Below are 24,449 nucleotides of genomic sequence, written 5' to 3' on the forward strand. Positions count from 1 at the left end.
CACACCCCCACCCTGGGGGCACGGGGGAGGCTTAATTCTTACCAAGTGCTCTCAATTCCTTCCTGAATGGCAGTCAGGAGCTGCCATCACGGAAAACCTGCACTTCTCAGAGCCAGGAGGCTGGTGTGGCTGGTATCTGCCACTCCCCATGGGCAGGCCCGGTACACTCAGCTTTCGTCAACCCATCAAATGGGCACAAGGCCCATCTGACTTTCTGCGGCCCTCAAAGCCCTTTATCATGAATAACGATAGCTGGCAGTTATGGAGCACACACTTGCCGCCAAGGACTGTTCACATGTCTTAACTCATCCAATCCCCACGAGAACCCTGTGAGGTGGGTGCTGTTATCACCCCACACTGTAGACGGGAGCCCCGAGGCTGAGACGTGACGGAAAGAGCTTGTCAGCTCTCATTACTCATTTGTCACCATCCCTGTTGTAGTGGGGGGTGGTCCCATTGCAGGGTGGGCCCTCGCTTTCTGTGGAGCCCAGGGAGGTGCCAGGCCTCTCTCTCCATGAGGACAGTGTAGCCCTCGGCCTGCAGAACGGGGGGGCCTGGGACCCTGGCTCCAGCCTACCCCCTGCTGGTGAGATCTTGGCCAAACCCCTTCAGCTGGGCCTCAGTTTTCTAACAGGTATGGTGGAAAAAATACTTGAGTTTCTTTGGAAGATCAAATGATAAAAGAGTAGTAGCTCTTTTTTGAAAAACACAGACCACTGTGGAAATGTCCCGTGTTCGTCCTGGCCTTCACCTCTCCTTTAGGGAGAAAGGAGCCCCAGGGTGAAAGGTGCCACCCTCAGGCCCCGGGCCTGCTGCACTGCCTCTCACAGACCCCGGAGGGCAGGGGCCCTGGTCGTGGTCTGCCTCCCCCTGGCCTGCAGCGGGGCAGAGAATGAAGAGCGCGAGCCCAGAGAGGGCAGGCCTGGCGTGGACGGCGCAGGGTGGACGCCTGTGTCTTCAGTCACTAACAACCACAGGCCTCTGACCCCAGCGCCTCGTTCTCCTCCCACCCCACCCAGTCCATTAGCAGATCCTGAGGTCGACTTTCCACCACCCTGGTCCCAGCCCCTATCCCCTCCCTCTTCACTGGTCTTCCCGCCTCTGACCTTGTTTGTCTCCCTCCAGCCCCAGTCTGCTCCCCACACAGCAGCCAGAGGGAAGTGGGGACACCTAAGTCACATCCCACCGTTGCCCTACTCAGAATCCTCCTGTGGCTCCCATTTCAGAGCAAGAGTCCAACTCCTTGCCGAGAGGCCCTGCGTGACCTGCTGTCCCACCCCTCACCCCTCTGCCGTCACCTTCCACCACTCTCACTCTCCTCTAGCTCCACTGATTTCCCTGCTGTTCTAACCCCAGGGCCTTTGGACCTGCTGGAATAGTCCCCATCCCAGATTTCCAGCTCTGCTCAAATGTCCTGGCCTTGCCCCATTTAAACTTGCAATCCTTTTCCACCTCCAGCATTCCCCTCCCTTTCCTCACTTTATTATTACCCACAGTACTTGCCACCATGTGACAGGCTCTTAACATTACAGTATTCATCATGTTTAGTGTCTTCCTCTCCCACTAGAATGTCAGCTCTGTAAGGTCAGCAATTTTTGTCTGTCTGGTTCTCTGGTATTTCCAGCATCCAGACCAATGCCTGGCACATAGTAAGTAAATACTATACAATACATAAATATGATACATATTTGTTGAATGAATGAATGCCAAGGACCTTCTGGAACATTTATTCATTAAATAACAGAAACACTGAATTCTGTACTCCAGAGCCAAACACAGTCACCCACACACAGTAGGTGTTCAAATGTTGATAATGATGGTGATATAACCAAGAGCTAGAATACCACAAGAGGGGGTCCCAGATCCCACCTGTCCTCTGTTTCCCTGGCTTCTCCTGGCATCCCCTTCCTCTCCTCTTGGTCGACCCTCAGGGTCCAGTTCCAGGGCCTCATCCTCCCTGATCCCCCATGATGATTCTGCCCTCCAGATGGTGCCCTCCCTCCTTAGGGATCTCACGGCATGCAGACAGAAGAGGCATCCACAGCCTCGGGCTGTTACATTATCCCTCTCTTCACTCTCCCTTTATATCAACTAAGACAACCATTTTTGAGTACCTGGGATGTGCCAGCCTCTACATATACTTTATTTCTAATCCTCATGACAACCCATTGAGATGGGTGGTGACTTCCCTGCCTTATCTGAGACTCAGAGAGGTTAAGTGACTTGTCCAAGGTCACACAGCAGGGAGAAGGCAGAGTCAGATACAGACCCAGAGGTGAGTCCCTCCCCTGCCCCTTCCTCCCAGGTGCCTGGTCCAGAGCCAGCACTCCGTAGGGGTCACCCCAGCCCTCTTGGCCTAAGGGACCGGCTCAGCTCAAACCTGGGAAGGGCCATGGGGAAGCCAGAGCTGCCCCCCCAACCCAGGGTGGGTCTCAGGTCCCACCAACACTCCCAGCAGCCCCCCTGCTCCTCACCTCACCCAGAGACGGACGGGCTCACCACACCTGACTTGGGGCCACACGAGGACTCTTACCAGCCTCTGCTGGGGCTTCAGACGCAGCCAGAAGGGTCCAGGTTAGCTGTAAGGTGCTGTCCTCCACTCCTCCCCCTGACATGCACCCCAGGCTCATTCCAGCCTCTGCTCCTCTGCTCACGCCCTCCCCCTGCCTGCAGTGCATGCCGTCCTCCCCCCAATCACCCACCTCTCCCCAAAATAACCTTGCTTCCCTTCAAGGGCCAGCTCAGTCCCACCTCCTCCAAGAAGCCTTCCCTGAATATCCCAGCCCTCACCTACCTCACCCCCACACGCTGGTGTGGTTCCTAGTCACCTTCTGCCATAAACCCTGTCTTGCTGGATCAGGGTGGCAACCTGCCCTCCTGACACGCACAGACACTCCCGCCAGGTTAGCACTGAGAGCAGACTAGTCAGGAGCACTGCCGTGGGGCCAGAACAACTGGATTCAAGTCCTGGCTTTGCCACTTACTGGCTGTGTGACTGGCAAATTGCTTAAACTCTCTGTGCCTCAGTTTCCTCACCTGCAAAATGCAGGTGACGATACCACCTACCCATGGGGTTGGTGTGAGGACGAGATGAGTAGCCAGTGACAGGAAGCACCATGTTAACTGCGATGATTCTTACAGTTCTTGTTACCCGTGCCTCCCACAGCCGCAGAGCTTTCCAAACAGGAGACTCATCTCTCTGGATGACCTCACACCTCCTTCTCCCCTCTTTGGGCTTACACCCCACAGACCTTGGGTAAGGACTGAATTGTGTCCCCCCAATTCATATGTTGATGCTCTACCCCCCAGTGTGACTGTATCTGGAGACAGGGCTTTCAGGAGGTAACTGAGGTTAAATGAGGTCACAAGGGTGAGGTTCTAATCCACTAGGATCAGTGTCCTTATAAGAGGAGGAAGAGAGAAGTACACGCACTGCTCTGAAGAAAGGCCACATGAGGACACAGCAGGAGGGCAGCCGTCTGCAAGCCAGGACGAGAGGCCTCACCAGGGACCCAGTAGGCTGGCACCTTGATCTTGGACTTGCAACCTCCAGAACCATAAGAAATAAATGTCTGTTGTTTAAGACCCCCAGTCTAGCCATTTTGTTAAGGCTAGCACAGAAAAAGGCAAGATGCATGGCCCGGTCCACGCAGGACGTCCTGTCCAACCCGACGCCCCTGGGCTAACTGCCCAGCCAGAGGGGCATTGGATCCCCCCTCCTTGAGGGCCGAGTCACAGGCCCCCTATTACAGCACAGACGCAGAGGGCCAGCCACCCAGAGACTCCTGGCTTTCAATTGTAGCCCTGATCCCTGCGGTGCAGCTCTGGGCTACAGCAGTGAGCGAGACAGGAAATTCCCTGTCCTCATGGAGCTGACATTCTAGAAGGCCTAGACAGACAACAAACCAGATGACTAAGTGTATGAGCGCATGTATTAGAAGGTGACAGGGCTACGGAGAATAAGGCAGGGAAGGGGACAGGGAGGGACGGCGGGGCTCGGAGTGATGCTGTCTTACACAGGATGGTCAGAGGAGGCCATTCTCAGAAGTGACATTTGAGCAAAGACCTGAAGCGGGTGAGGGAGGGGGCCTGCAGATATCTGGGGGCAGAGCAGGCAGGCAGAGGGAAGAGCCAGTGCAAAGACCCTGAGGCGGAAGTGTGGCTGCCACAACAAGGGGGTGACATGAGTGAGGGGAGAAGGGAGGGTGAGGTCAGGGAGGCTGGGGGAGGATGCAGATCACATGGGGCCTGGTAGGTCAGAGTGAGGCCTGTGACTTTTCCCACACCGAGTGAGATGGGAGCCACTGCGGGGTTTGAGAAGAGGTGGGAAGTGATCTGGCTTAGGTTTTAAGAGATCCCTGGCTGCTCGGGGAAGCAGACCACAGTGGGGCAAGGAGGACGGGGAACCTGCTGGCAGGCAGCTGCCATTCTCCAGGTGAGAGAAGATGGCAGTGATGCTGGACGCAGGAGGAAGCGGTTGGGGTCTGGAACTACTGTGAGATGGTTTGGATGTGAGGGTGAGAGGGAGAAAGAGTCAGGATGGCTTGGGGTTTGGGCCTGAGCAGCTGGCAGGTGGGGGGCTGTTTCCCGAGATGGGAGCACGGTGGGAGGAACAATTTGGGGGAGATGGGAGCTCAGTTTTGGAGCCCTGAGATGCCCATTCAGAGCCAAATGGAGACGTCTCCTCTCTCCCCCAGAACTCCTGTATTGGGGGGCATGCGAGGAGGGGCCAGCCTGGGGCTGAATTATTCCTCCAGTCCTGGGCCCCAGGCCCCTGGCTGAGCCCAGGCCTCTGAGTGCTCCTGGGGCCTCGCTTCAGCTCCCTCTGACATGAGGAAGGCTGCTGCGGGGAGGCTGGGGCCCGGACCTGGCTTGTAGGCAGGTGGGCCCACTGAGTGTGATGGGGTGGGGTTGGGAAATGCACCCCAGGAGGCCATTCCGGTGGGCTCATTGCCCCAGACTCTGGGGGCAACAGAGTGTAGGAGAGAGACAGAGCAAGCAAAGACAGACCCCAGGGACACGTGGGACAGAAAAAAGGCGAGGGGGAATGTGGCCTAGAGAAGGCAGGCCAGGGGTGGGGGAGGAGGGGCAGGGACAGCCCCTTCCAGCTCCTGCCAAATGAACTGCCCCCAGGCCTCAGCAGCCCCCTGTTCTGGCCGGGATGGGGCAGGCGCAGCGGCAGGAGGCGAAGCAGGGCGGACGCCAGCGCCGGTCCCAGGCCCTGGTGGGCAGCAGGGCGACAGGGTTCCGAGAAGCAGGGCGAGACAGCGACAATGTACACGGGGTTCTTGGCTGCCGGCTGCTGGGCAGATCTATGTCCCCACCCTGCTCCTGCCATCCCAAGACCTGCCCTCTCACCTCTCAGGCTCCTAATCCCAAAGTGGGAGGCCCCTGTGCCTAATACTCAGCAGGTGCAACCAACAGTTGCAGAAATGAACCAAGCCATGTCAGCCTCTCAGCACGTATTCCCCCACCCATCACAGGCCCCGGGACCCCTCCTCAGTCCCCGCACCAGGTGCTCTGACCCCCAAGTGCCCAGGGGAAGGGGAAGCTCCACAATGTGGTACCAGGGCCCAGCAAAGGGCCCAGCCAAGCGCTCAGGGGGTGCCGGGTAGATAAGGCAGTGGGAGAAGGGGCAGACCCTTTGCCATCCAGGCACCCTAAGCACACCTAAGGTTGCACACACCAACCCCCTGCCCCTCTCAGGCCAGGATCTCCTCCCCACGCCAGCCAAGGCCCTTCAGCTCCATCCCAGGGCAAACCCGGACCAGGTGCCCCGCACCCACTGCACTACCACAGGCCGATGCTGTCCCCGGTGCCCAGAGCCCAGGCAGTGCAGCCCAGTTCCTCCCCAGGCCCAGCCCCACCCGCTCTGAGCACCGGCAGAGGCTCCTCCGCAGTGCCCGAGCTCCCCCAGCAGCAGCCCGGTCTGTCCCCAAGAGCAACGCAGCACAGAGACAGAGAGAAGGGGAGGGAGGGCCACAGGCACCCCCCCCAGATCGGGGCCTGCTCTCCTGTACTCCGACATGGAGACCCTGGGCTTGCTGGGGGTGGGACAGGGGTCCTTTGGGGGATCTGGGGATCTAGGTCTGCAGGGAGAACAAAGAGGGGGAGGGCCTGAGCTTGGAGGAGAAGGAGAAAGACACCTCCTCCCTGACCAGGGAGCTCAGCCCAATGCCTGAGACCATCGGGGCCAGCAGGGCGGCTGCTGGTATGGGGTGGGAGGTGGGTCTGTCTGTGGTTCCAAATGGCCAGGGTCTAGCAGTGCCCTGAGTAGGGGCAGGGGACACCCTCACTTCTCCCTGCGCCCCCCCATAGCCTCAGCCCGGGGAGGAGCAGTACTGGGGGTCCCCAGAAGCTCCAGCCCCTCAGCCCACTTCCCCAGGGAGGAGGGCACTTCTGCAGTCAGGACCTGTGGCAGTGGTGGAGACAGGGACGAGGTGCAGAGGAGAGGCAACAGGGGCAGTCCCCCTGACCAGGAGGACCCCGGTTCTGAAGAGGGCCTCCCAGGAGGCTGGCTGCGCCCTACCGAGGCCCACTGGCTCTGGCCCCTCCGGCCCCTGTGCTTGCTTCCAGGTGCTGCTGGTCGGAAGGCAGGGGCAGCGCCGGGGCCCCACTCCAAATGCAGCCTCTTGCAGCTGTCCCCATCAGGAGGCCTACCTGGGCCCGTCTGGGCACCAAGCCAGGGGCAGGCAGGAGTGCACTGCCCCCGCTGGGCCAGGCCAGGGCCAGAGGGGCTGGCCGTCCTCCTTCTCCGTGGTGGCGGGCGGGGAGGGAGCCTGGCGCCCGGGCGGGGGGCTCTGTCCTCTTGGGTCCCCTCCACCGCTTGCTCAGGAAGGCAGCAGCGCCAGAACTGCAGAAGCCAGCTCCCCGCCCCCCACCGCCACCTCCTCCCCCTCCCTCCTCCCAACCCGCCTCCTTCTCCAGCCACCCACCTCCTTCTGCTCGTTTCTATGGCAACTGAGCAATGCTCCCCGACAGCCTCCCTCCCGTGTACACCAGGGGACGCCCGCCTTCTACATGGCGCCCCCATCAACACCGGGCGGGCGCGCAAACTTCACCTTCACAGAGACACTGGTGAACACAGGCTCCCGCGGCCACTCTCGACTGTGGGGGACCCTGCTCCAGCCCCTTTTCTCTCTTTCGCCTCAAGACTCTGCCTCCCAGCGTCCCTACCAGACACTGTAAGCTGTATCTTTCCATGCACTTCCCTCAGGTCCTTAAAATCTTACTGCAGCTGCTCTGTAAAACACTTCTATCTGCTTAATCATTTATTCTCATTCAGGCATTCCTCAAAATTTTATTTCGAGTCTTTTCTGGGTCAGGCCAAGTGTGAGATGCTCATCTACAATCTCATTGCAAGAGATTCCATACCCATTTTACAGATTAGAAACTGAGGCCCACAGTAGTAAAACAACTTGTCTGGGCATCCAAGACCCCTGGGCTCGTTATTGCCAGTGAGGCCTTGTGATTCCAACTCTGGCGCCTCTCCCACAGGCACAGCTGTCACATACCTCTCAGAGCAAACATCTAGGCTTGCACTACACACGTATGATCCATACGCCCCAACACGCGTCCATGCACACGTGCACCCCAACAACACACTATACATACAAACAACCCTTACATGTACTTGCACACACGCATTTCCACAAGCCTGTGTATCTACCTATACATGCACAGGTAACACACACAGACACGCTCATAACTGTAACACTAATATCAGCACACACACATCTTTAAGACATGTGTACACACATCTACATGGATCCAGAACGTGCAACACACAAACCCTTCCTACACAAAATTGCAGCTGTAGACACAAGCCCCCAACACTAGCCTCATGGGAGGGGATCAATGACACAAGTAAAAGTGTCCCAACCAGGGGAATGGATGACGAGCCACCTCCTGGGAAAGGATCTGACTGTCTGCTCCACACCTGCCCTCTAGGGATCGGATGCTAATCTGCCCTCTGTGTCCCAGCTCTGCTGCTGGAGGAGACCAGGGTGGGGGTGGGGACAGGGTCACCCTTCCCGATGCCCCCTCCCCCCTTCTGAAAGTCCTCTGTCTGGTCCAGACTAGATCCTCCCTAGAGCCCCTGGGCCAAGGATGCTCACAGATATCCCCACCCACCCCCCTGGTTGCTGTCCAGTCCTGGTACTTGGAATTATGACAGGGTAGAGAAAAATGGGGCCCTCCTCCTCAGAGGGAACTCCAGGCTTCACACTGCCTTGCCGCCCCCCAGGAGGGACAACGTCCAGTGGGGCGGGGGCGAGGGGTAGACCAAGTGGGGACTGGGGCCAAGGACGCACAGCGTGCCCCACGGGATGCGCTGTCCCCAGCCCAGCACCACCTCAGTAGGACCTCAGGCAAAGAGCATTGCAGCCCCTGTGCCCCAGGGCAATCCTCAGGGACCCCACACAGCCTAGAGGGGGCAGATACAATCAGAATGAACCAGAAGCCCACTGAAAATTAGGCAAAAAACTGCCTCTCAGTAATAATGATGGCCCCTTCCATATTTCATCCCATCTAAGACCCTCTCCATCATACGACTGCTGCCAATCAAACTAAGACACGCTATAAACTGTATGGAGCATCCAAATTCCAGAGATGTCAAAAGTGAGGGGGAAGATCATCTCAGAAGAGATGAAATTGGGCTTTTCATTCATTCCACAGATACTGACTAGGCACCCGCCATGTGCCAGGGGCTGTTCTGGGTGCTGAGACACAGCCGCGGGCAAAACACAGTCCCTGCCCGAGGGTGACAAGCTCGTGGAGTCCCTGACTCCTGTTCTCCCACAGGTGAGGTCACAGGACTGACTAAGACACAGAGGCTCTGAGAGACTGAGCGATTTGCCCAGGTGACAAAGCCAGGAAGTGCCTGGGCTGGGATTTGAATCCTCTGTCTGCCAAGTTTTCTCCAATGCTCCACATTGGTTCTATTAAGAAAGATCTGACTGGGAAGCAGAGCAACAGTCACCCAGCTTCTAGGAGTTTCACAGCCAAGTGTACTTCTCATCCTTAGATCAAAGGCAGGACAGGGTCACATGCACTTGAGTGCCAGTCAAATAGTGGGCATGAGTGAGGATCCCCACAAACGCCCTCAGAGGTGATTTCCAGCCTGGCCTTCCTTGGGCCAAAAGCCTGACGCAGGGGGTCCCCAGGCCTGGAGGTCCTCAGCAGAGGGTCAGCTGGAGGCCCAGGCAGGAGGGTGGGGATGCCTGGCGCCTGAGAGCAGAGGCTCCCTGGAGAGCAAGGAGACCTCAGAGAGAGGGGGAGAGGGATTGAGTTCCCAGGCGCTGTAAGCAGAGCCCCCTGCCCGCCTGCCGGCCTCCAGCCCCAGATCATCTTTCTCCTAAAGAGCCGGCTCCATTCAGGACACCAAAGACAGCCGCCCCCCACCCCACCCCTCCGTCAGCCTGACCCGGCCCCATCTGCCGCCTGGCAGACCCCCGGGTTCTGCCCTACTACACTCAGACAGGCTCTGTGGGAGAAGCTGACTCCTCTGTCACCCCCTCCTTCCCCAGCCCAGAGAGCATCCACTCCCACCCCACCCTTTCTGTCAGCCTGATCCAGCCCACCTGCTGGTGGGAGGGTCCCCAAGAGAGATGTTATGAGGAAGGAAGACAAGATTCGGATAGCCTTAGTGTTTGTCAAAGTCTACACAATAAGAGACCTCAAAACCAGCAAAAATATGAGTATTAGGTTATGCCATGTCAGGACAGCCTGTGCCCCTTGAAACTACTCTATCTTTTACCATCTCCTACCTCCTCTGTCTCCCTCTTCCCAAGTGGAACCCCACTCAGGGGAAAGTTGTCTTCTGCCAGTTTTGTTGGAGCTGTCTCTGCATATGTTAATTGGGCTAGAAACATATTAAGGAGTCACCCATCTGCAGCCCCCTACTCCCCCACTTGCAGGCCCCAGACAGGCCCAGGGACACCCCCTACACCACACACCACACACACACACACACACACACACACACATCATGCCCGACTCAGCTCCTAGTCTGGGACCTTAACCATGTTCCAGTGCAACAGGTGGGATCAGTGTACAAAAGAGGAAGGGGCTCACTCAGGCCACAGAGCAGCTGCCCTCGAGACCCCCAGGAGAAGTCCACCCCTTTTGTCACCGCCTTCTCGCCCAACCCGAAGAGCATCCATTGCCTCCCCTCCCCCACCCAGTCCGCACAGTTATCCCACGTGTTCCCAGCACCAGGGCAAATGCAACTCAAAATTCGGGCTCATTAGCTGCTGCTTTGCATCTCATTTGCATAATGTTCCCATGACTGTCAAAATGCCAGAATCCTCTCCAAACCCCCGCCCATGACAGGCAGGGCTGGCCAGCTCTGCAGAAACACAAGGACAAGGCTCTGGTGAGGTATGCATGGGGCTAAATGTGTGGGCAGAGGGAGAGCAGAGGGAGAAAACCAGCGTGACTCGAGCTTCAGATCTCAAAGGCACCCAGAGGAGGGGCAAAAGATGCTCACAGAGCACCTGCTAAGTCCAGGCACTGTGCACAGTGCTTTACACACTTCACCACTTGTTTTCCACAAGAAGCCATTTTACAGGTGTGGAAACCGAGGCTCAGAGTGGTTAAGGTCTCACTACTCAATACCTGGAGCCCAGGACCAGCAGCTCAGGCATCACTGGGAGCTGGCAGGAAATGTAGAATCTCAGGTCCCACCCCAGACCTCCTGAATCAGAATCTGCATTGTCCCAAGATCCCAGGAGATCAGAGTGAGAAGCACTAGGTTAAGGGACTTGCCCCGTGATTCAGCTGGAAGATGAAGCTGGTGTCAGAACGCAGGTGTGTCTGACCAAATCCCATGCTAGTATCTTCAACGCATTTAACAAATATTTCCTGGGGACCTACTATGTGCAGCATCGCTCTGGGCAGTGGGACACAGCAGACAACTACGAGATAACCTGGTGGACGTTTCATGCCAAAGGGGGAGACATGCAACAAATGAACAATAGAAGTTCAGGTGGTGACTAGGACTATCACGAAAAATTATGTGGGTAAAGGCAGAGAGAGGATGAGTGGGGGCCATTTTAGAATCCCTCTTGGAAGCGATGACATTTGAACAAAGACCTAAATAAAGGGGAAAAGGGAGGTATGTGATGATCTGGGGGAAGAGTGTTTCTGGCAGAGGGAACAGCAAAAGCGAATGTCCTGAGGCGGAAGTAAGCTAGGCCCAATGAAGGCACCCCAAAACTGAATGGATGGATGGATGGACGGATGGGTAGGTAGACGAAGGGATGGCAGACAGAGGTGGCCAACAAGGTAGGAATAAAGAAGAGGCTGGCAGGGGCTGCATCTTATAGGGCCTTGTAGGCCATGGTAAGGACTCTGGATTTTATGCTAAGTATGTAGGGAAGCCATTGGTATTTTTGAGCAAGGCAGGAAAGGATCCGATGTATGTTTTCAAAAGAACACTGTGGCTTTTATGTGGAAGAGTGACTAGTAGGGGCCAAGGGCTGAAGCAAGGAGACCAGTTAAGAGGCTTTTGCAATATTTATTCCCAACAGAAATGGGTGCTTGCGGCCACTAACGCACATGTCCAAGAACATCTGTAGCAGCTTTGTTCATAACAGCTGGAAGCAGCCCAAATGCCCCTCCACAGGAGGACTGATAAACAAATTGTGTGGTTTATTGTCTGAGATCGAGGTAGTTTGCTTTTTCACTGCTGTATAGGATTCCACTGTGCAAATTCTACCGTGTGGTTTCTTCACATACTTGAATACTCTACAGCAATGAAAAATACCCAACCACACACCACCACATGGAAAAATTTCAAGACATCATGCTGAGCAAGAGAAACCAAACTTTAAAGAACATACACAGTGGACTCTATTTATATGAAGTTAAAGAACAGGTAAATCTGGACTTCTGGTTCCTGGGAGAGATGGAGTAGATGTACTTCTCCCTATTCCTCCTGCAAAGTACAGCTAAAAGCCTGGGATGTTATATACAAAACAAGCCTATGAAGACTCTAAAAGGCGAGAGAAGAAGGCAGACTGAGTAGGGACCTCACGACCCAAAAAATAACAGAACAGCGAGTTCTCTGGGTTTTCTTTTTGCCCAATATATCCCAGATTTGGAGCTGAAGAAGTCAGCAACCCAGAAACACCAATGAATATGGACAAAAACAGCCCCAAGAAAAGCCTGCTCTCTCTAGCCAGAGGACTGGGAAAGGCACATTCTAGCAAGACAAAAACCTTTAAAACAATAAATGCCCTACTCTAGCCAAACACCATGAAAAAAACTGCAGCCCCAGCCCCATGAGCAGGCGGAGTGGGGAGCCTTGACCGGCTGTGAACAGTGCCCCATCCCCCACCACCAGGGTGGTAACAGAAGAATGAGTGGGGAGCCAGGACCTCCACTGTCACCCAGTGGTAACAAAGCACCCCTCCCCCTCCATACTGGGTTGCTGTCAGAGGAGGCCTAGTCAGGACTTTCACCATCCCCCAGCAGTAACAAGTCAGTGGAGACCACATGGGGAGCAGTGATGAGCTACCCCTCCCTTCCCAGGCAGGGAAGTATCAGTGGAGGTCTAGTGGGAAGCCAGAACTCCCACCCCTGTCCAGGAGTAAGCAGGCACCCTGGTCCCCCACCAAGCTGTCAACCAAGGTCAAGTAGGGAACCTAGACTTCCACCCCGACCTGGCATCAATAACGTGCAGTATTAGAGGAGGCCTGCTAAGACAGAAGATTTCAGCAAGAGCCAGGGTCTCGTAACATAATACCCCAAACATCCAGGATAAACAAAAAAGTCGGGCCGGCCCCGTGGCTTCGCGGTTAAGTGCATGCGCTCTGCTGCTGACGGCCTGGGTTCGGATCCCAGGCGCGCGCCAATGCGCCGCTTCTCCGGCCATGCTGAGGCCGCGTCCCACATACAGCAACTAGAAGGATGTGCAGCTATGACATACAACTATCTACTGGGGCTTTGGGGGAAAAAATTTAAAAAGGAGGAGGATGGGCAATAGATGTTAGCTCAGAGCCGGTCTTCCTCAGCAAAAAGAGGAGGATTAGCATGGATGTTAGCTCAGGGCTGATCTTCCTCAGAAAAACAACAACAACAAAAAACAAAAAAGTCACGTGTCATACCAAGAACCAGGAAAACCTCCACCTGAATGGGAAAAAGCAGCCAACAGATGCCAACACCAAGATGACACAAATATCGGAATTATCTGCAAGGATGTTAAAGCTGCAATCTTAAACACGCTTCAACAAGCAATTATGAACACACTTGAAACAAATGAAAAAATAGAAAGCCTTAGTAAAGAAATAGAAGATATTAAGAAGAACCAAATTGAAATTTTAGAACCAAAATCTCATTGGATGGACTCAAAAACAGAATGGCAACAAGAGGAAAGAATTAGTGAACACGCAAACAGACAACAGAAATTACCCAATATTAACAACAGAGAGAAAATAGACTGAAAAGAAAAATGAACACAGTCTCAGAAATCTGTGGGACTATAACAAAAGATCCAACATTCATGTTGTTAGAGTCCCAGAAGGAGAGAAAAAAGAATGTGCGGCTGAAAAAGTACTCAAAGAAATAGTGGCTGAAAAAAAATCCCAAATTTGGCAAAAGACATATGCCTACAGATTTAAGAGCTTAGTTAACTCCAAACAGGTAAACCACAAGAAATCTACTCCAAGTCACATCATGATCAAACTCCTGAAAACTAAGGACAAAGAAAAAATCTTGAAAGCAGAGAGAGAAACGATATCCTACCCAAAAGGGAAAAATGATTCAAATGACAGCAAATTTCTCGTCAGAAACCATGGAGGCCAGAAGTGGCAGAATATTTTTCATTTGCTGAAAGAAAAGAACTGTCAGCTCAGAATACTATCTGCAGTGAAAATATCCTTCAGGAATTAAGAGGAAATCAAGATGTTCTCAGATGCTTCTGGGAGCCATCAACAGGAAGGAGCATGAGGCTGCTTTCTGGGGTACTGGAAATGTTCTCTACCCTAATCTGAGTGGTGGTTTCACAGGTGTTTACACATGTACAAATGCATTAAGTTCATACCTAAGATTTATGAACCTCACTGTAAATGTTATACTTCAATTAAAAAAAAAAATGAGGCTATCGCAATAGTCCAGGTGAGCAACGATGGATGATGGTGCAGCGGTAAAGTCTGATTCAGGACACCCTCCGGAGGTGGTACCACAGGACTTGCTAAGGTTTGGATGGATCGTCCCCCGTGACACCACTTCCATGAACACCACCAGCCATTTTCTCCCCACTGGTATCTCAGGGGAATTAAACTGAACAAGGATGCTCACAACCTGAGTGTGACACAGCAACTCATACCAGCTTTAGCACTGGGCATACAGCTGGTGCTCAATGCATGCTCCAGCCTGGCCAACAGTGCTGACAATACTCATAACCCCTCACTTCCAACTGGTGGTTCAGATTCACAGAGCACTGTCCTCCTCTTTCCTCTGGAGTCTGTACTTAACCTCTGTCTTACACACAAGGAAATAGAGAATGAGAGAAGCTCACAGCGACTTGAATTAGGCCTTTGGATTCCAAAGGCAGTGCCCTTTCCAGTGGCTCTCAGGCCTTAGCAAGCATCAGAACCAACTGGAGTTTTGTATAAAATGGAGATTCTGGCCACAGCCACAGAGATTCTGATTCAGTAGGGATTTTGGTTGTCTATTGCTGCATAACAAAGCTCCCCAGAATTTAGTGACTTCAAACAATGATGTATTGTATTGTGTGATTCTGCAGGTTGGCTGGGTTCAGCTGGGGGGTTCTTCTCTTCTCCACGGCAGAAATGTCCAAGATGGCTTCTTCATCCACATGACTGACCCTCAGCTGGGATGGCTGGGGGAGCCAGCAGCTGGCTGGCTACCTGTCCCTACGCCTCCCCATCTCCCTCCTGTCCCCCCCATCCCTGTCTTTCCCCCTACATGGTCTCTCCAGCAGGGGAGCTGGACCTACTTACGCAGTAGCTCAGGACTGCAAGAGCAAGCATTCCAAAAGGACAAGCTCCAGTGTCTGAGCGCTTGTCTATCAAGCCTCTGCTTCAGTCATGCTGGCCAACGTCTCATTGGCCAAAGCAAGTCACATGGCCAAGTCAATGCCAGGGAGGGGGACCACAGCAGGGTGTGAACACCAGGACGGTGGGTTCACTGGTGGGGTAGGGAGCACCAATGTACCACACCACCATAGTAGGTCTATGGTGGGGCCCAGGAATTTGCATGTTTTATGACATTCTCTCCAGGTAGTTTCCCACTGTGATACTACGGGCGTTCCAGTGACCACACTTCGAGATCTGGTCCTATCCTCTAACACTTGTTCTATAACACCACCATCAAAAAGGTTTTTAAATCTCCCCACCTGTTCTGGCCACTGATCGAAGGGAATGCCACAGACACAATTGCTGTCCTGGGGGGCTGACACACACACACTGGGACACAAGAATGCTGTTCAGACACTGGCTTCTTCAACAAGCCTGAGACTCTGGCATTTCGTCCTGACTTGGCCCCATTCCAGCCAAGTGACCTGGCACAGGTCGCTCTCTCTCTGGGGGTCAATTTGCTCCCCTCAAAGTGAGAGGGTTGGACCAGATTAGCAATCTCTAACCTCTGCACCACTGGGGGACCCTTTATGTATTTCTTCACCCAAGGAACCCCAGGTTTTGAAAGATTTTTATGTACCAAAGACACATGCTAAGTAATTTTTTAAAAATTGAAAAACAAATGAGTTTTTACTCAAGTAATTAATGAGTAGAGTTTCTGATCAGCATGGGATAACTAATATTCTATGCTGAATTGAGATAACTCCCACCAAAAGCAAAGAGCCTATAGACTAGGCTGCCTCAGCTTGGGAAATTTAATTTGGGCACAGCTTTTTGCAATATTCAAAATAACCAAGCCCCTCTCTCGAATCTTGGGGGCCTCCAGCCAAGAGTGACTGGACGAGGTGTCCTCTAAGTAAGACCCCGTCCAGCTCTAAGTAGTCTGTGTGCTGAGCGCCTCTCGGGGCCCACCACGAGCCAGCACGCTGCTGACTACCATGGGGAACACTCAGGGCATCTAAGGCTGCACTGACCATTACAGTAGCCACTAATGACATTTGACCATTGAAATTTAAGTTAAATAGAGTTAAATAAAATTAAAAATTCAACTCCTAAAAAAAAAAATCAGTTCCTCAGTTGCACTAGCCACATTTCATGTGTTCAACAGCCACATGTGGCTAGAGGCTACCACACTGGACAGTTCAGACACAGAACATTCCCATCATCACGGAAAGTTCAAATGGACCATGCTGGAAGGTATGGCCAAATAATACAAATGTGGGCATGTCCAACATGACACATTCATGGGGCCCCCAAGGAGAGTTCCTACACATCAGACTCCAGCTGCTCCACTGCTGGTATGATACGACGGAGCTGCATTTCTTGGACAAAAAAATTGGCTCCAAAACAGTGCAAAAATCACACTTAGGGATGCAGCCAACCTTTAAAATCATGTACTATATTTAGAGAGAAGATGATTAAGCTCCTGGTAAAACTGCATTGCCAATAATACTTGGAGTAAGCCACCAAGCATGACTCCTGCCAGAACCCAGTCCCCTTCAGATTCCCCCCTCCTCCAAGAGGAGAGCGCGAGGGCCTGTGTGTTGTCTTATCCTGACAGAGAGAAACCTCTTTGACTCTGCAAGTCCCATCCTTTGCATTCTATAGTATTTCTGTGTCTATTTCTAAAGAAAGGGCTGCTGTGCAAGGGGACAGTGTGGGAAAGATGGTGGGCGTGTCTGATTTATTGTGAAAGTACTTTTTAGTGGCAGACACTGTTGGCTGTCTTACCAACAGCCATTCTGCCTTTGCCTTGCTGACCAGAGTCCCCACTGCATTACGAGTGACTCGGAGAACATGCTGATTGGCCTAAGGCAGGGTTTCTTAACTTTGGCACTACCGACATTTGGGGCTGGATAATTCTTTGCTGTTTTGTGTGTTGTAGGATGTTTGGCAGCATCCCTGGCCTCTACCCACTAGATGCTAGTAGCACCCACCTCTGAGTTGCAACCAAAAACATCTCCAGACATTGCCAAATGTCTCCTGGGGGGCAAAATCAAGTCAGGCTGAAAACCACTGGTCTAAGGCTTAAACTCTAAGCCAGTGGTTCTCAAACTTGAATGTACACCAGAATCGCCTGGAGGAATTGTTAAAATTGCTGGGCCTCGCCCTCAAAGTTTCTGATTCAGTAGGTCTATGGTGGGGCTCGAGCATTAGAATTTCTATTAAGTGCTCAGGTGATGTTGATGCTCCTGGTCCAGGGACCCCACTTTGAGAACCACCAGTCCAAGTCATCCTATTCCCCCGGCCAGTTAGACCAGAGGAAAGGGCTTCCAGGAAAGGTTTCCTTACTGATGATAAGAGACACTTGGGAAGAAACAGTCCCTTGTCTCCTTGGATATTGTCAAGTTTGCACTGATGTCTGGAGCTGTGGTGGCCATCCTGTGACCCCAAGGGGGGAGCTAGCTTGAGGACCAAACCTACCAGCTGAGGCTGGGAAGAAGCTGGTTCCTGGAGGTGGCTGAGTAACAGAACTAAGCAACGCAGGAGCTGTCCTCAGGAGATCCTGGAGAGTGAGATGGCGAGTCTTCCTTTTCATTTAAGCAAGTAGTTCCCAAACTTTGCTGCCCATTAGAATATCTGAGAAGCCTTAAAAACTCCCCCACAGCAGTTAAGCCAGAATCTCTGAGTGTAGGACACCAGAATCAGTATTTTTTTTTAATTTCCCCCAAGTGTCTCAATGTGTGGCCAAGTTTGAGAACTCCTGCTACTGAAAGTGCGGTTGGTGGACCACCAACATTAGCATCACCCAGAAACCTGCGAGAAAAGGAGAACCTCAGGCCTCCTCCCACAGTCTGAGACCTACTGACTCAGAGTCTGCATTTTAACAGGTAATATGTGCTCTCTACACACAATAAAATTTGAGAAACAATGGTTTAAGCCATTGTGAGTTGTTTTTTCTGTTATGGGCATCTCAACTGCTACCATCTTGAATATCATCCCAACTGTAGGGCTCACACATCTGAACACAGGGTTCACATACCTAAATCATATTGAAATAATTCTTTCAAGAGAGACCCCAGTAGTCTTCCCAACACTGGAGAGCACTGTGGCCATGTCCCATAAAGTTGACCACGCCTATCCTACGACTTAGGAATCCCACCTCTGGGCATACACCCTTGAGAAAAACTTACATGTGCTCAAGAAAACAAACACAAAAATATCCCTTGCAATTTTGTCACATCAGAAAAGGGAGAAAACCTAAATGTCCACAGTCGGGGAAATTGATAAATAATTACGGTATATTCAGATTACCATAACATTAGCCAACACCTACTGAGCAGACATTGTCCTAAATGCTTTACATGGATTACCTTGTTTAACCTCATAGCTTCCCCACAGGGCAGGCCTGATTATTAAACCCATTTTATAGATGAGGAAACTGAGGTACAGAGCAGTAACCTGTCCAAGTTACTGCCAAAACTCACTGAGCAAGGTGAGATTTAAACCAAGCAGTCTGGCTCTAGAACTGACCCCCTGACCTTTCTCCATGGATGAGCCCATTCTCTGCCCACACACACCATGTCTGTCACAGTGCTGGAATACTTAACCACAACTATTATTTTCATGCACATCTGCTGACCCCCCTTAGAGTGCTTCTCAACCCAGATGCCTATGAGAATCACTTGGAACACTTTTTTTCAAATTTTGGTAAGACATACATAACATAAAATTTACCACTTTAACCATTTTTAAGTGTACAAGTAAGTATATTCACATTGTTATGCAACCATCACCACGATCCATCTCTAGAAGATTTTCATCACCCTAAACTGAAACTCTGTCCCCATTAGGAACTCCCCATTCCCCTACTCCCTCCAGCCCCTGGGAATCACCGTTCTACCTTCTGTGTCTATGAATTGGACTACTCTAGGTACCTCATATAAATGGAATCACACAATGTTTGTCCTTTTGTATCTGGCTTCTTTCACTTAGCGTAATGTTTTCAAAGCTCACCCACGTTGTAGCGTGTGTCATAATTTCATTCCTCTATAAGGCTGAATAATATTTCATTGTATGTATATGCCACATTTTGTTTATCCCTCCATCCATCAACAGACATTTGCGTTGTTTTCACCTTTTGGCTACTGTGAATAATGCTGCCATGAACATTGGTGTACAAGTATCTGTTTGAGTCCTTGCTTTCAAACTCTTTTGGGTAGATAGCTAGAAGTGGAATTTTGGAACATACTCTATGTTTAACTTTTGGATGAACCACCAAACTGTTTTCCACGGCGGCTGCACCATTTTTACATTCCCATCAGCAACACAGAAGGGTTCCAATTCCTCCACATCCTCACTAACACTTGTTATTTTGTGGTTTTTTAGATAATGACCATCCTAATGGGTGTGAAGCAGTATCTCATTGTAGTTTTGATTTGCATTTCCCTAATGATTAGTGATGTTGAGCATCTTTTCATGTGCTTATTAGCCATCTGTATATCTTCTTTGGAGAAATGTCTATTCAAGTCCTTTGCTTATTTTTTAAATGGGTTGTTCAGTGCTTTGTTGTTGAATTGTAGGAGTGCTTTATATATTCTGAATATCAATCACTTATTGGATACATGATTTGCAAATATTTTCTCCCATTCTGTATATTATCTTTTCACTCTCTTGATAGTGTCCTTTGATGCACAAAAGTTTTAAATTTTGATGAAGTTCAATTTATTTATTTTTTCTTTTGTTGTCTCTGCTTTTGGTGTCACATCCAAGAAATCATTGCCAAATCCAACATCATGAAGATTCTCCCCTATGTTTTCTTCTGATAGTTTTATAGTTTTACTTCTTACATTTAGGTCTTTGATCCATTTTGAGTTCATTTTCATATGTGGTGTAAGGTATGGGTCCAACTTCATTCTTTTGCATGTGGATATCCAGTTTTCTTATCTAGGACACTTTTAAAACTCCTTCAGTCCAGGCTGCACCCCAGAATCTCTGTGTTGGGGCCCAGGCATCAGTAACTCAAAGCTCCTCAGGTGGTTCCCAGGGGCATCCTGGGCTAAGAACCCACAGCACTGAAATCTTCTTGGTTCTGGATCATCTTGTATTGGTCTTGCATTCCCAGTTCCTAACACAAGGCATGGCCCATGGAGATATTCAATGGTTTTTTTTTTGGTGAGGAAGATTGGCCCTGAGCTAACATCTGTGCCAGTCTTCCTCTATTTTGTATGTGGGACACCACCACAGCATGGCTTGATAAGCAGTGTGTAGGTCCACACCAGGGATCCAAACCCGTGAACCCTGGGCTGCCGAAGCACAGTGTGCAAACTTAACCACTATGCCACCAGGCCAGCCAGCCCCCTCAATGGGGCTTATGCTGGGCCTGGGACCACTGTGGGAGATTCTAGCCCTGGAACTTTTCAAACACATGGTTCCCCAGCACCTTCCACGCCAAGTGCTATGCCAGGTGCATCAGAGGAGATGAACAAGAACTGGCCATGGGTTCAGCCCAGAGGAGCTAGGTGGACTTGGGAGAGGCCACAGAGTCAGATGGTAACAGGGTGCTGGACAGCACGGGGAGGCTGTCCGTGCCACAGCATCAGAGAGGGCCGGCTGCTGGGGAGGGCTGCCTGGGGCCAGGGCTGGGGTGCAGCCTTGGAGGGCCAGAGAGGAGGGGGAGCTCAGAGCAGGAAGAACTCGAGCAGAGGTGCAGAGGTGAGCACTCAAGGAGCAAAGGGGGAGGCCTCGCTGGAGAAGCTCCTGGAGGAGGACAGGAGCAGTCGTAACGGCAGCTGCCATCTGCTGGAAGCCTGTCCATCCAGACTTCCCACCGTTATGTTTCCTCATCTCTAAACGGGGGACAACAGCAGCACTCACCTCACAGGGCAGCCGGGAGGACTAGGTGACTTAGGACAGGAAAAGGCCCTGGAATCATGCCTGACACAGAGGAAGCACTCAACTATGCCAGCTATCTATTCCATCATTATTATCTCCTATAATCTCAACAACAACCCTAAGAGATGTATACCATTACCTCTATTTTTAAAGATTTTATTTATTTATTTATTTATTTTTCCCCCAAAGCCCCAGTAGATAGTTGTATGTCATAGCTGCACATCCTTCTAGTTGCTGTATGTGGGACGCAGCCTCAGCATGGCCGGAGAAGCGGTGTGTAGGCGCGTGCCTGGGATCCAAACCCGGGCCGCCAGCAGCGGAGCCCGCGCACTTAACCGCTAAGCCACGGGGCCGGCCCAATTACCTCTATTTTTAAAGAGGAAACTACGGATCAGAGAGGTGAAGTCAGTGGCCCAATATCACACAGCAGGAATGAGCCAGGATTCAAACTCTATTCTGTCTGACTGCAAAGCCCATGCACCAATCTTCCAGACCTGGAAGAAGCCTCCCAAGGCCATGGTGTCTGGCCAACTCCTTCATTTTGTAGAGAAAGACAACCAGAGAAGGGAGGTGACAATGTGAGGTCCCACAGCACGTCAGGCTGAAGGGTGACGTGGTTCTGAGGCTTCCTGGTAGACCAATAGGCAGGACAGGTCACTGCCTCGGCCACTGGTCACCACCCACTGGGTCAGCGAGCACCACGTGCCCCAGGTCCAGGCAGGTCCGCAGAGTGCACTGAGGAGCCAGGCATCGTCCTGGAGGAGGAGGCAGAGAAGTCTTTGTGCAGACAGCTCACCTGCCTGCCATCCCCCTCAGGCTGGCAGAGATCATCCCAGCTCCCCACGCCCCTCAGCTTGGGCCTGCAGCCCAGAGACCCCCGTGAGAGGCCCCCACGGAGCCTCCTGCCCACTCCAGGGAGGAAGTCAGGCAATTACAGATGACCTTTGCAGGGGAGCAGCATGTAAACTGGAACTCATTTGCCTGTGCGATCTTCATAATTACCACAATTATTCCCAATGAGCCATTGTGACCACGGCTTCAGCACAGGCGCTGAGCCCCCAACATGCATCAGCCCCTGCCTCCCCCTCACAGGCTGCCCTGTGTCCCACGGCATCTCCTGCATCCACACAACCCGCTGTCTCTCCACTTTCCCATGACAACCGCAGGGGTGGGCCACGGGGAGCCAGCTTCACCCCACTGCAGAGACGAGGAAACAGAGGCTCACCCTCACCGAGGATGAGCAGCCTGTAAGCAGTGAGTTCTGGTGGGAGCTGGCCCCTAACACCTCCCCTGGGCCCCATTTCTTCCCACTCCACAGTTTCCTGGGCGAGACAGAGGGACCCCTGAGGAATTCCCTCTCCTTTAGAAACAGAGGGGAAGTGGATACACAACTTGCACCCACGGTATGATTTAGGGAAGTAGTTTCTCAACCTGGATGTGTGACAAAATCTCCTTTAAACAAACGCACGGTACAGTCCCCACCCTGGAGATTCTGATGCTGCTGATCCGGGTCTTGTTTTGTTTTATTTTTTCAAAGTTCCTTCATATGATTTCAATCATTAACCCAGGTTTGGGAAATGTTAGGGGGTCCAGGAAAGAATTCCTGATTATTTCCTGTTCTTTCCCTCACTGTTAACTTTTCCAACAACTGAAAGCTTCTTCTTTTTCACATCTAAATAACCACTGGAAGAGTTAAGGGAAGAGATGTGAGTCATTCACACTTTAGCATAAATAAGTTTACTCAGCCAGCTTTCTGCCTAATGCCTAACTGAGATCCTGCCTGTTTGCGGGGGAGCAGGGTAGGAATTAGGAGTGTTGATAGAAGAGGAAAGAGAAGAGAGTAGGAAGACAGAGGGAATAGAGGTGCTCCTGAGAGAGGTATTAAAAGTAAGGGACTTTGAACCAAGCCAAATGACTTGAATGGTATGTCTCATAATGGGAAACCTGGAGAGAGACTTGAACTTGTAGTAACTCATGACAGAGTCCAGACAGTAACTAACCAGCGTTTGCCTGAGCTCCATGGGGGAGACCAAGCACAGCGTAAAGACCTGCCTGTACAGCCCACAACTGGGGAGTGAGCTAACTCCTCACTACTCAAAGTGTGGTCTGTGGACCACCAGCACTGGCATCATTGAGAGTTTGTGAGAAATGCAGAATCTTGGGCTCACCAGACATCCTGACTCAGAATCTCTTAGTCCCCAGGAGACTCCTGAGCACATCAAGGTTGGAGCAGCTCTGGTCTAACGAGCAGTTGGCCCCAGAGAGCCCTGGGAATGACCTGCTTCTAGGAGGACACTGACGGGCAACAGGCAGGGGTATACCATGAAACAAGGGGGGGCACTGGGAAACTGGGCAGAGGGGGTTAAACCCACCAAGGATCTGGCCCTGAGCTGCTTTCTAAAGGAAGGGAGGAGGGCAGAGGCCAATAAAACCAAGAAGTGAATGTGGGGGCCTGGACGTGGAATCCACCACTGGGTTCATGCTCACTTTGCCACTAACTTGCTGTATGACTTTGCACAAGTGATTGGCCTCAGTTTCCTCTTCTGTCAAATGGGGCTGATGCTATGTTCTCTTGCTGCCTTTTAGGGCTGTTATGAGGCCCAAAGGAGCTAAGATGAGAAAGCATTTTGGAAACCGTGAGACACTGGACAGGGTGAGTCACCATGGCTGCTTCCCAGTGTCCTCATGAGATCCCACATAAGCGTGGCCTTGCAGGCAGCAAAAATTACCTGCTTGCTTCCCATGACCCTTCAGAGCCAGAATCTCAGGTTGAAAGGAGTCGGACAAAACAAGTAACACTCTCTCGTTTTAATGCATCTGCCAGGATTTGGTTTTGAAGAAGACCCTTGGAAATGGAGAGCAGGTACACAGGTAGGGGTGGTCCCAGGGCTCCCCAAATCTCACATCCACCTACCTACCGTGGAGCAGTGGTTCCCCACCCTGACTGCACATAAGAATGATGGATTCTTATGGGGGGCCAGCCCGGTGGTGTAGTGATTAAGTTTGTTGCACTCTGCTTTGGTAGCCCAGGGTTTGCAGGCCTGGATCCCAGGTGTGGACCTATACACCACTCATCAAGCCACACTGTGGCAGCATCCCACATACAAAATGGAGGAAGATTGGCACAGATGTTAGCTCAGGGATAATCTTCCTCAAGCAAAGAGAGGAATATGGGCAAGAGATGTTAGCTTAGGGCCAATTTTCCTCACCAAAAAAGAAAAAAAGAATGATTGCTGTCTGGACCACCTGAAGGGCTAAAATAAAAGGACAGACAATGTCAAGTGTTGACAAGGATGCAGAGCAACCAGAACTCTCAAACACTACTGATGGGGGTGTGGAATGGTACAGCCACTTTGGAAAACTATTCATCAACATCTACTAAAGTTCAGCACACGCATACCTTAGACCCACACTTCCACTCTTGGGTAAACACTCAACAGTAAAGACTGCACGTGGCCACCGAAAGACATACACACAAATGCTCACAACAGTAGTATTCATATTAGCCCCCAA

The 24,449-nt window shown here is 51.8% G+C and overlaps 1 protein-coding gene across 2 annotated transcripts in view; it reads right to left on the reverse strand.

Moving 5' to 3' along the window:
• Positions 1-24,449, reverse strand: part of PACSIN1 (protein kinase C and casein kinase substrate in neurons 1) — a 55,382-nt gene that overhangs the window by 11,510 nt on the left and 19,423 nt on the right. The window contains exon 1 of one of the 2 annotated variants that reach the window (XM_058554567.1): positions 6,661-6,690. The exons of the other annotated variant lie outside the window; for it this stretch is intronic. The gene's annotated coding sequence lies outside the window, so the exon portion shown is untranslated. Of the gene's footprint in view, positions 1-6,660; positions 6,691-24,449 lie in introns of those variants that run through there. 2 annotated transcript variants of the gene reach the window in all.

The sequence above is a fragment of the Diceros bicornis genome, chromosome 14 (assembly GCF_020826845.1).
Source record: "Diceros bicornis minor isolate mBicDic1 chromosome 14, mDicBic1.mat.cur, whole genome shotgun sequence".
Classification (NCBI taxonomy): Eukaryota; Metazoa; Chordata; class Mammalia; order Perissodactyla; family Rhinocerotidae; genus Diceros; species Diceros bicornis.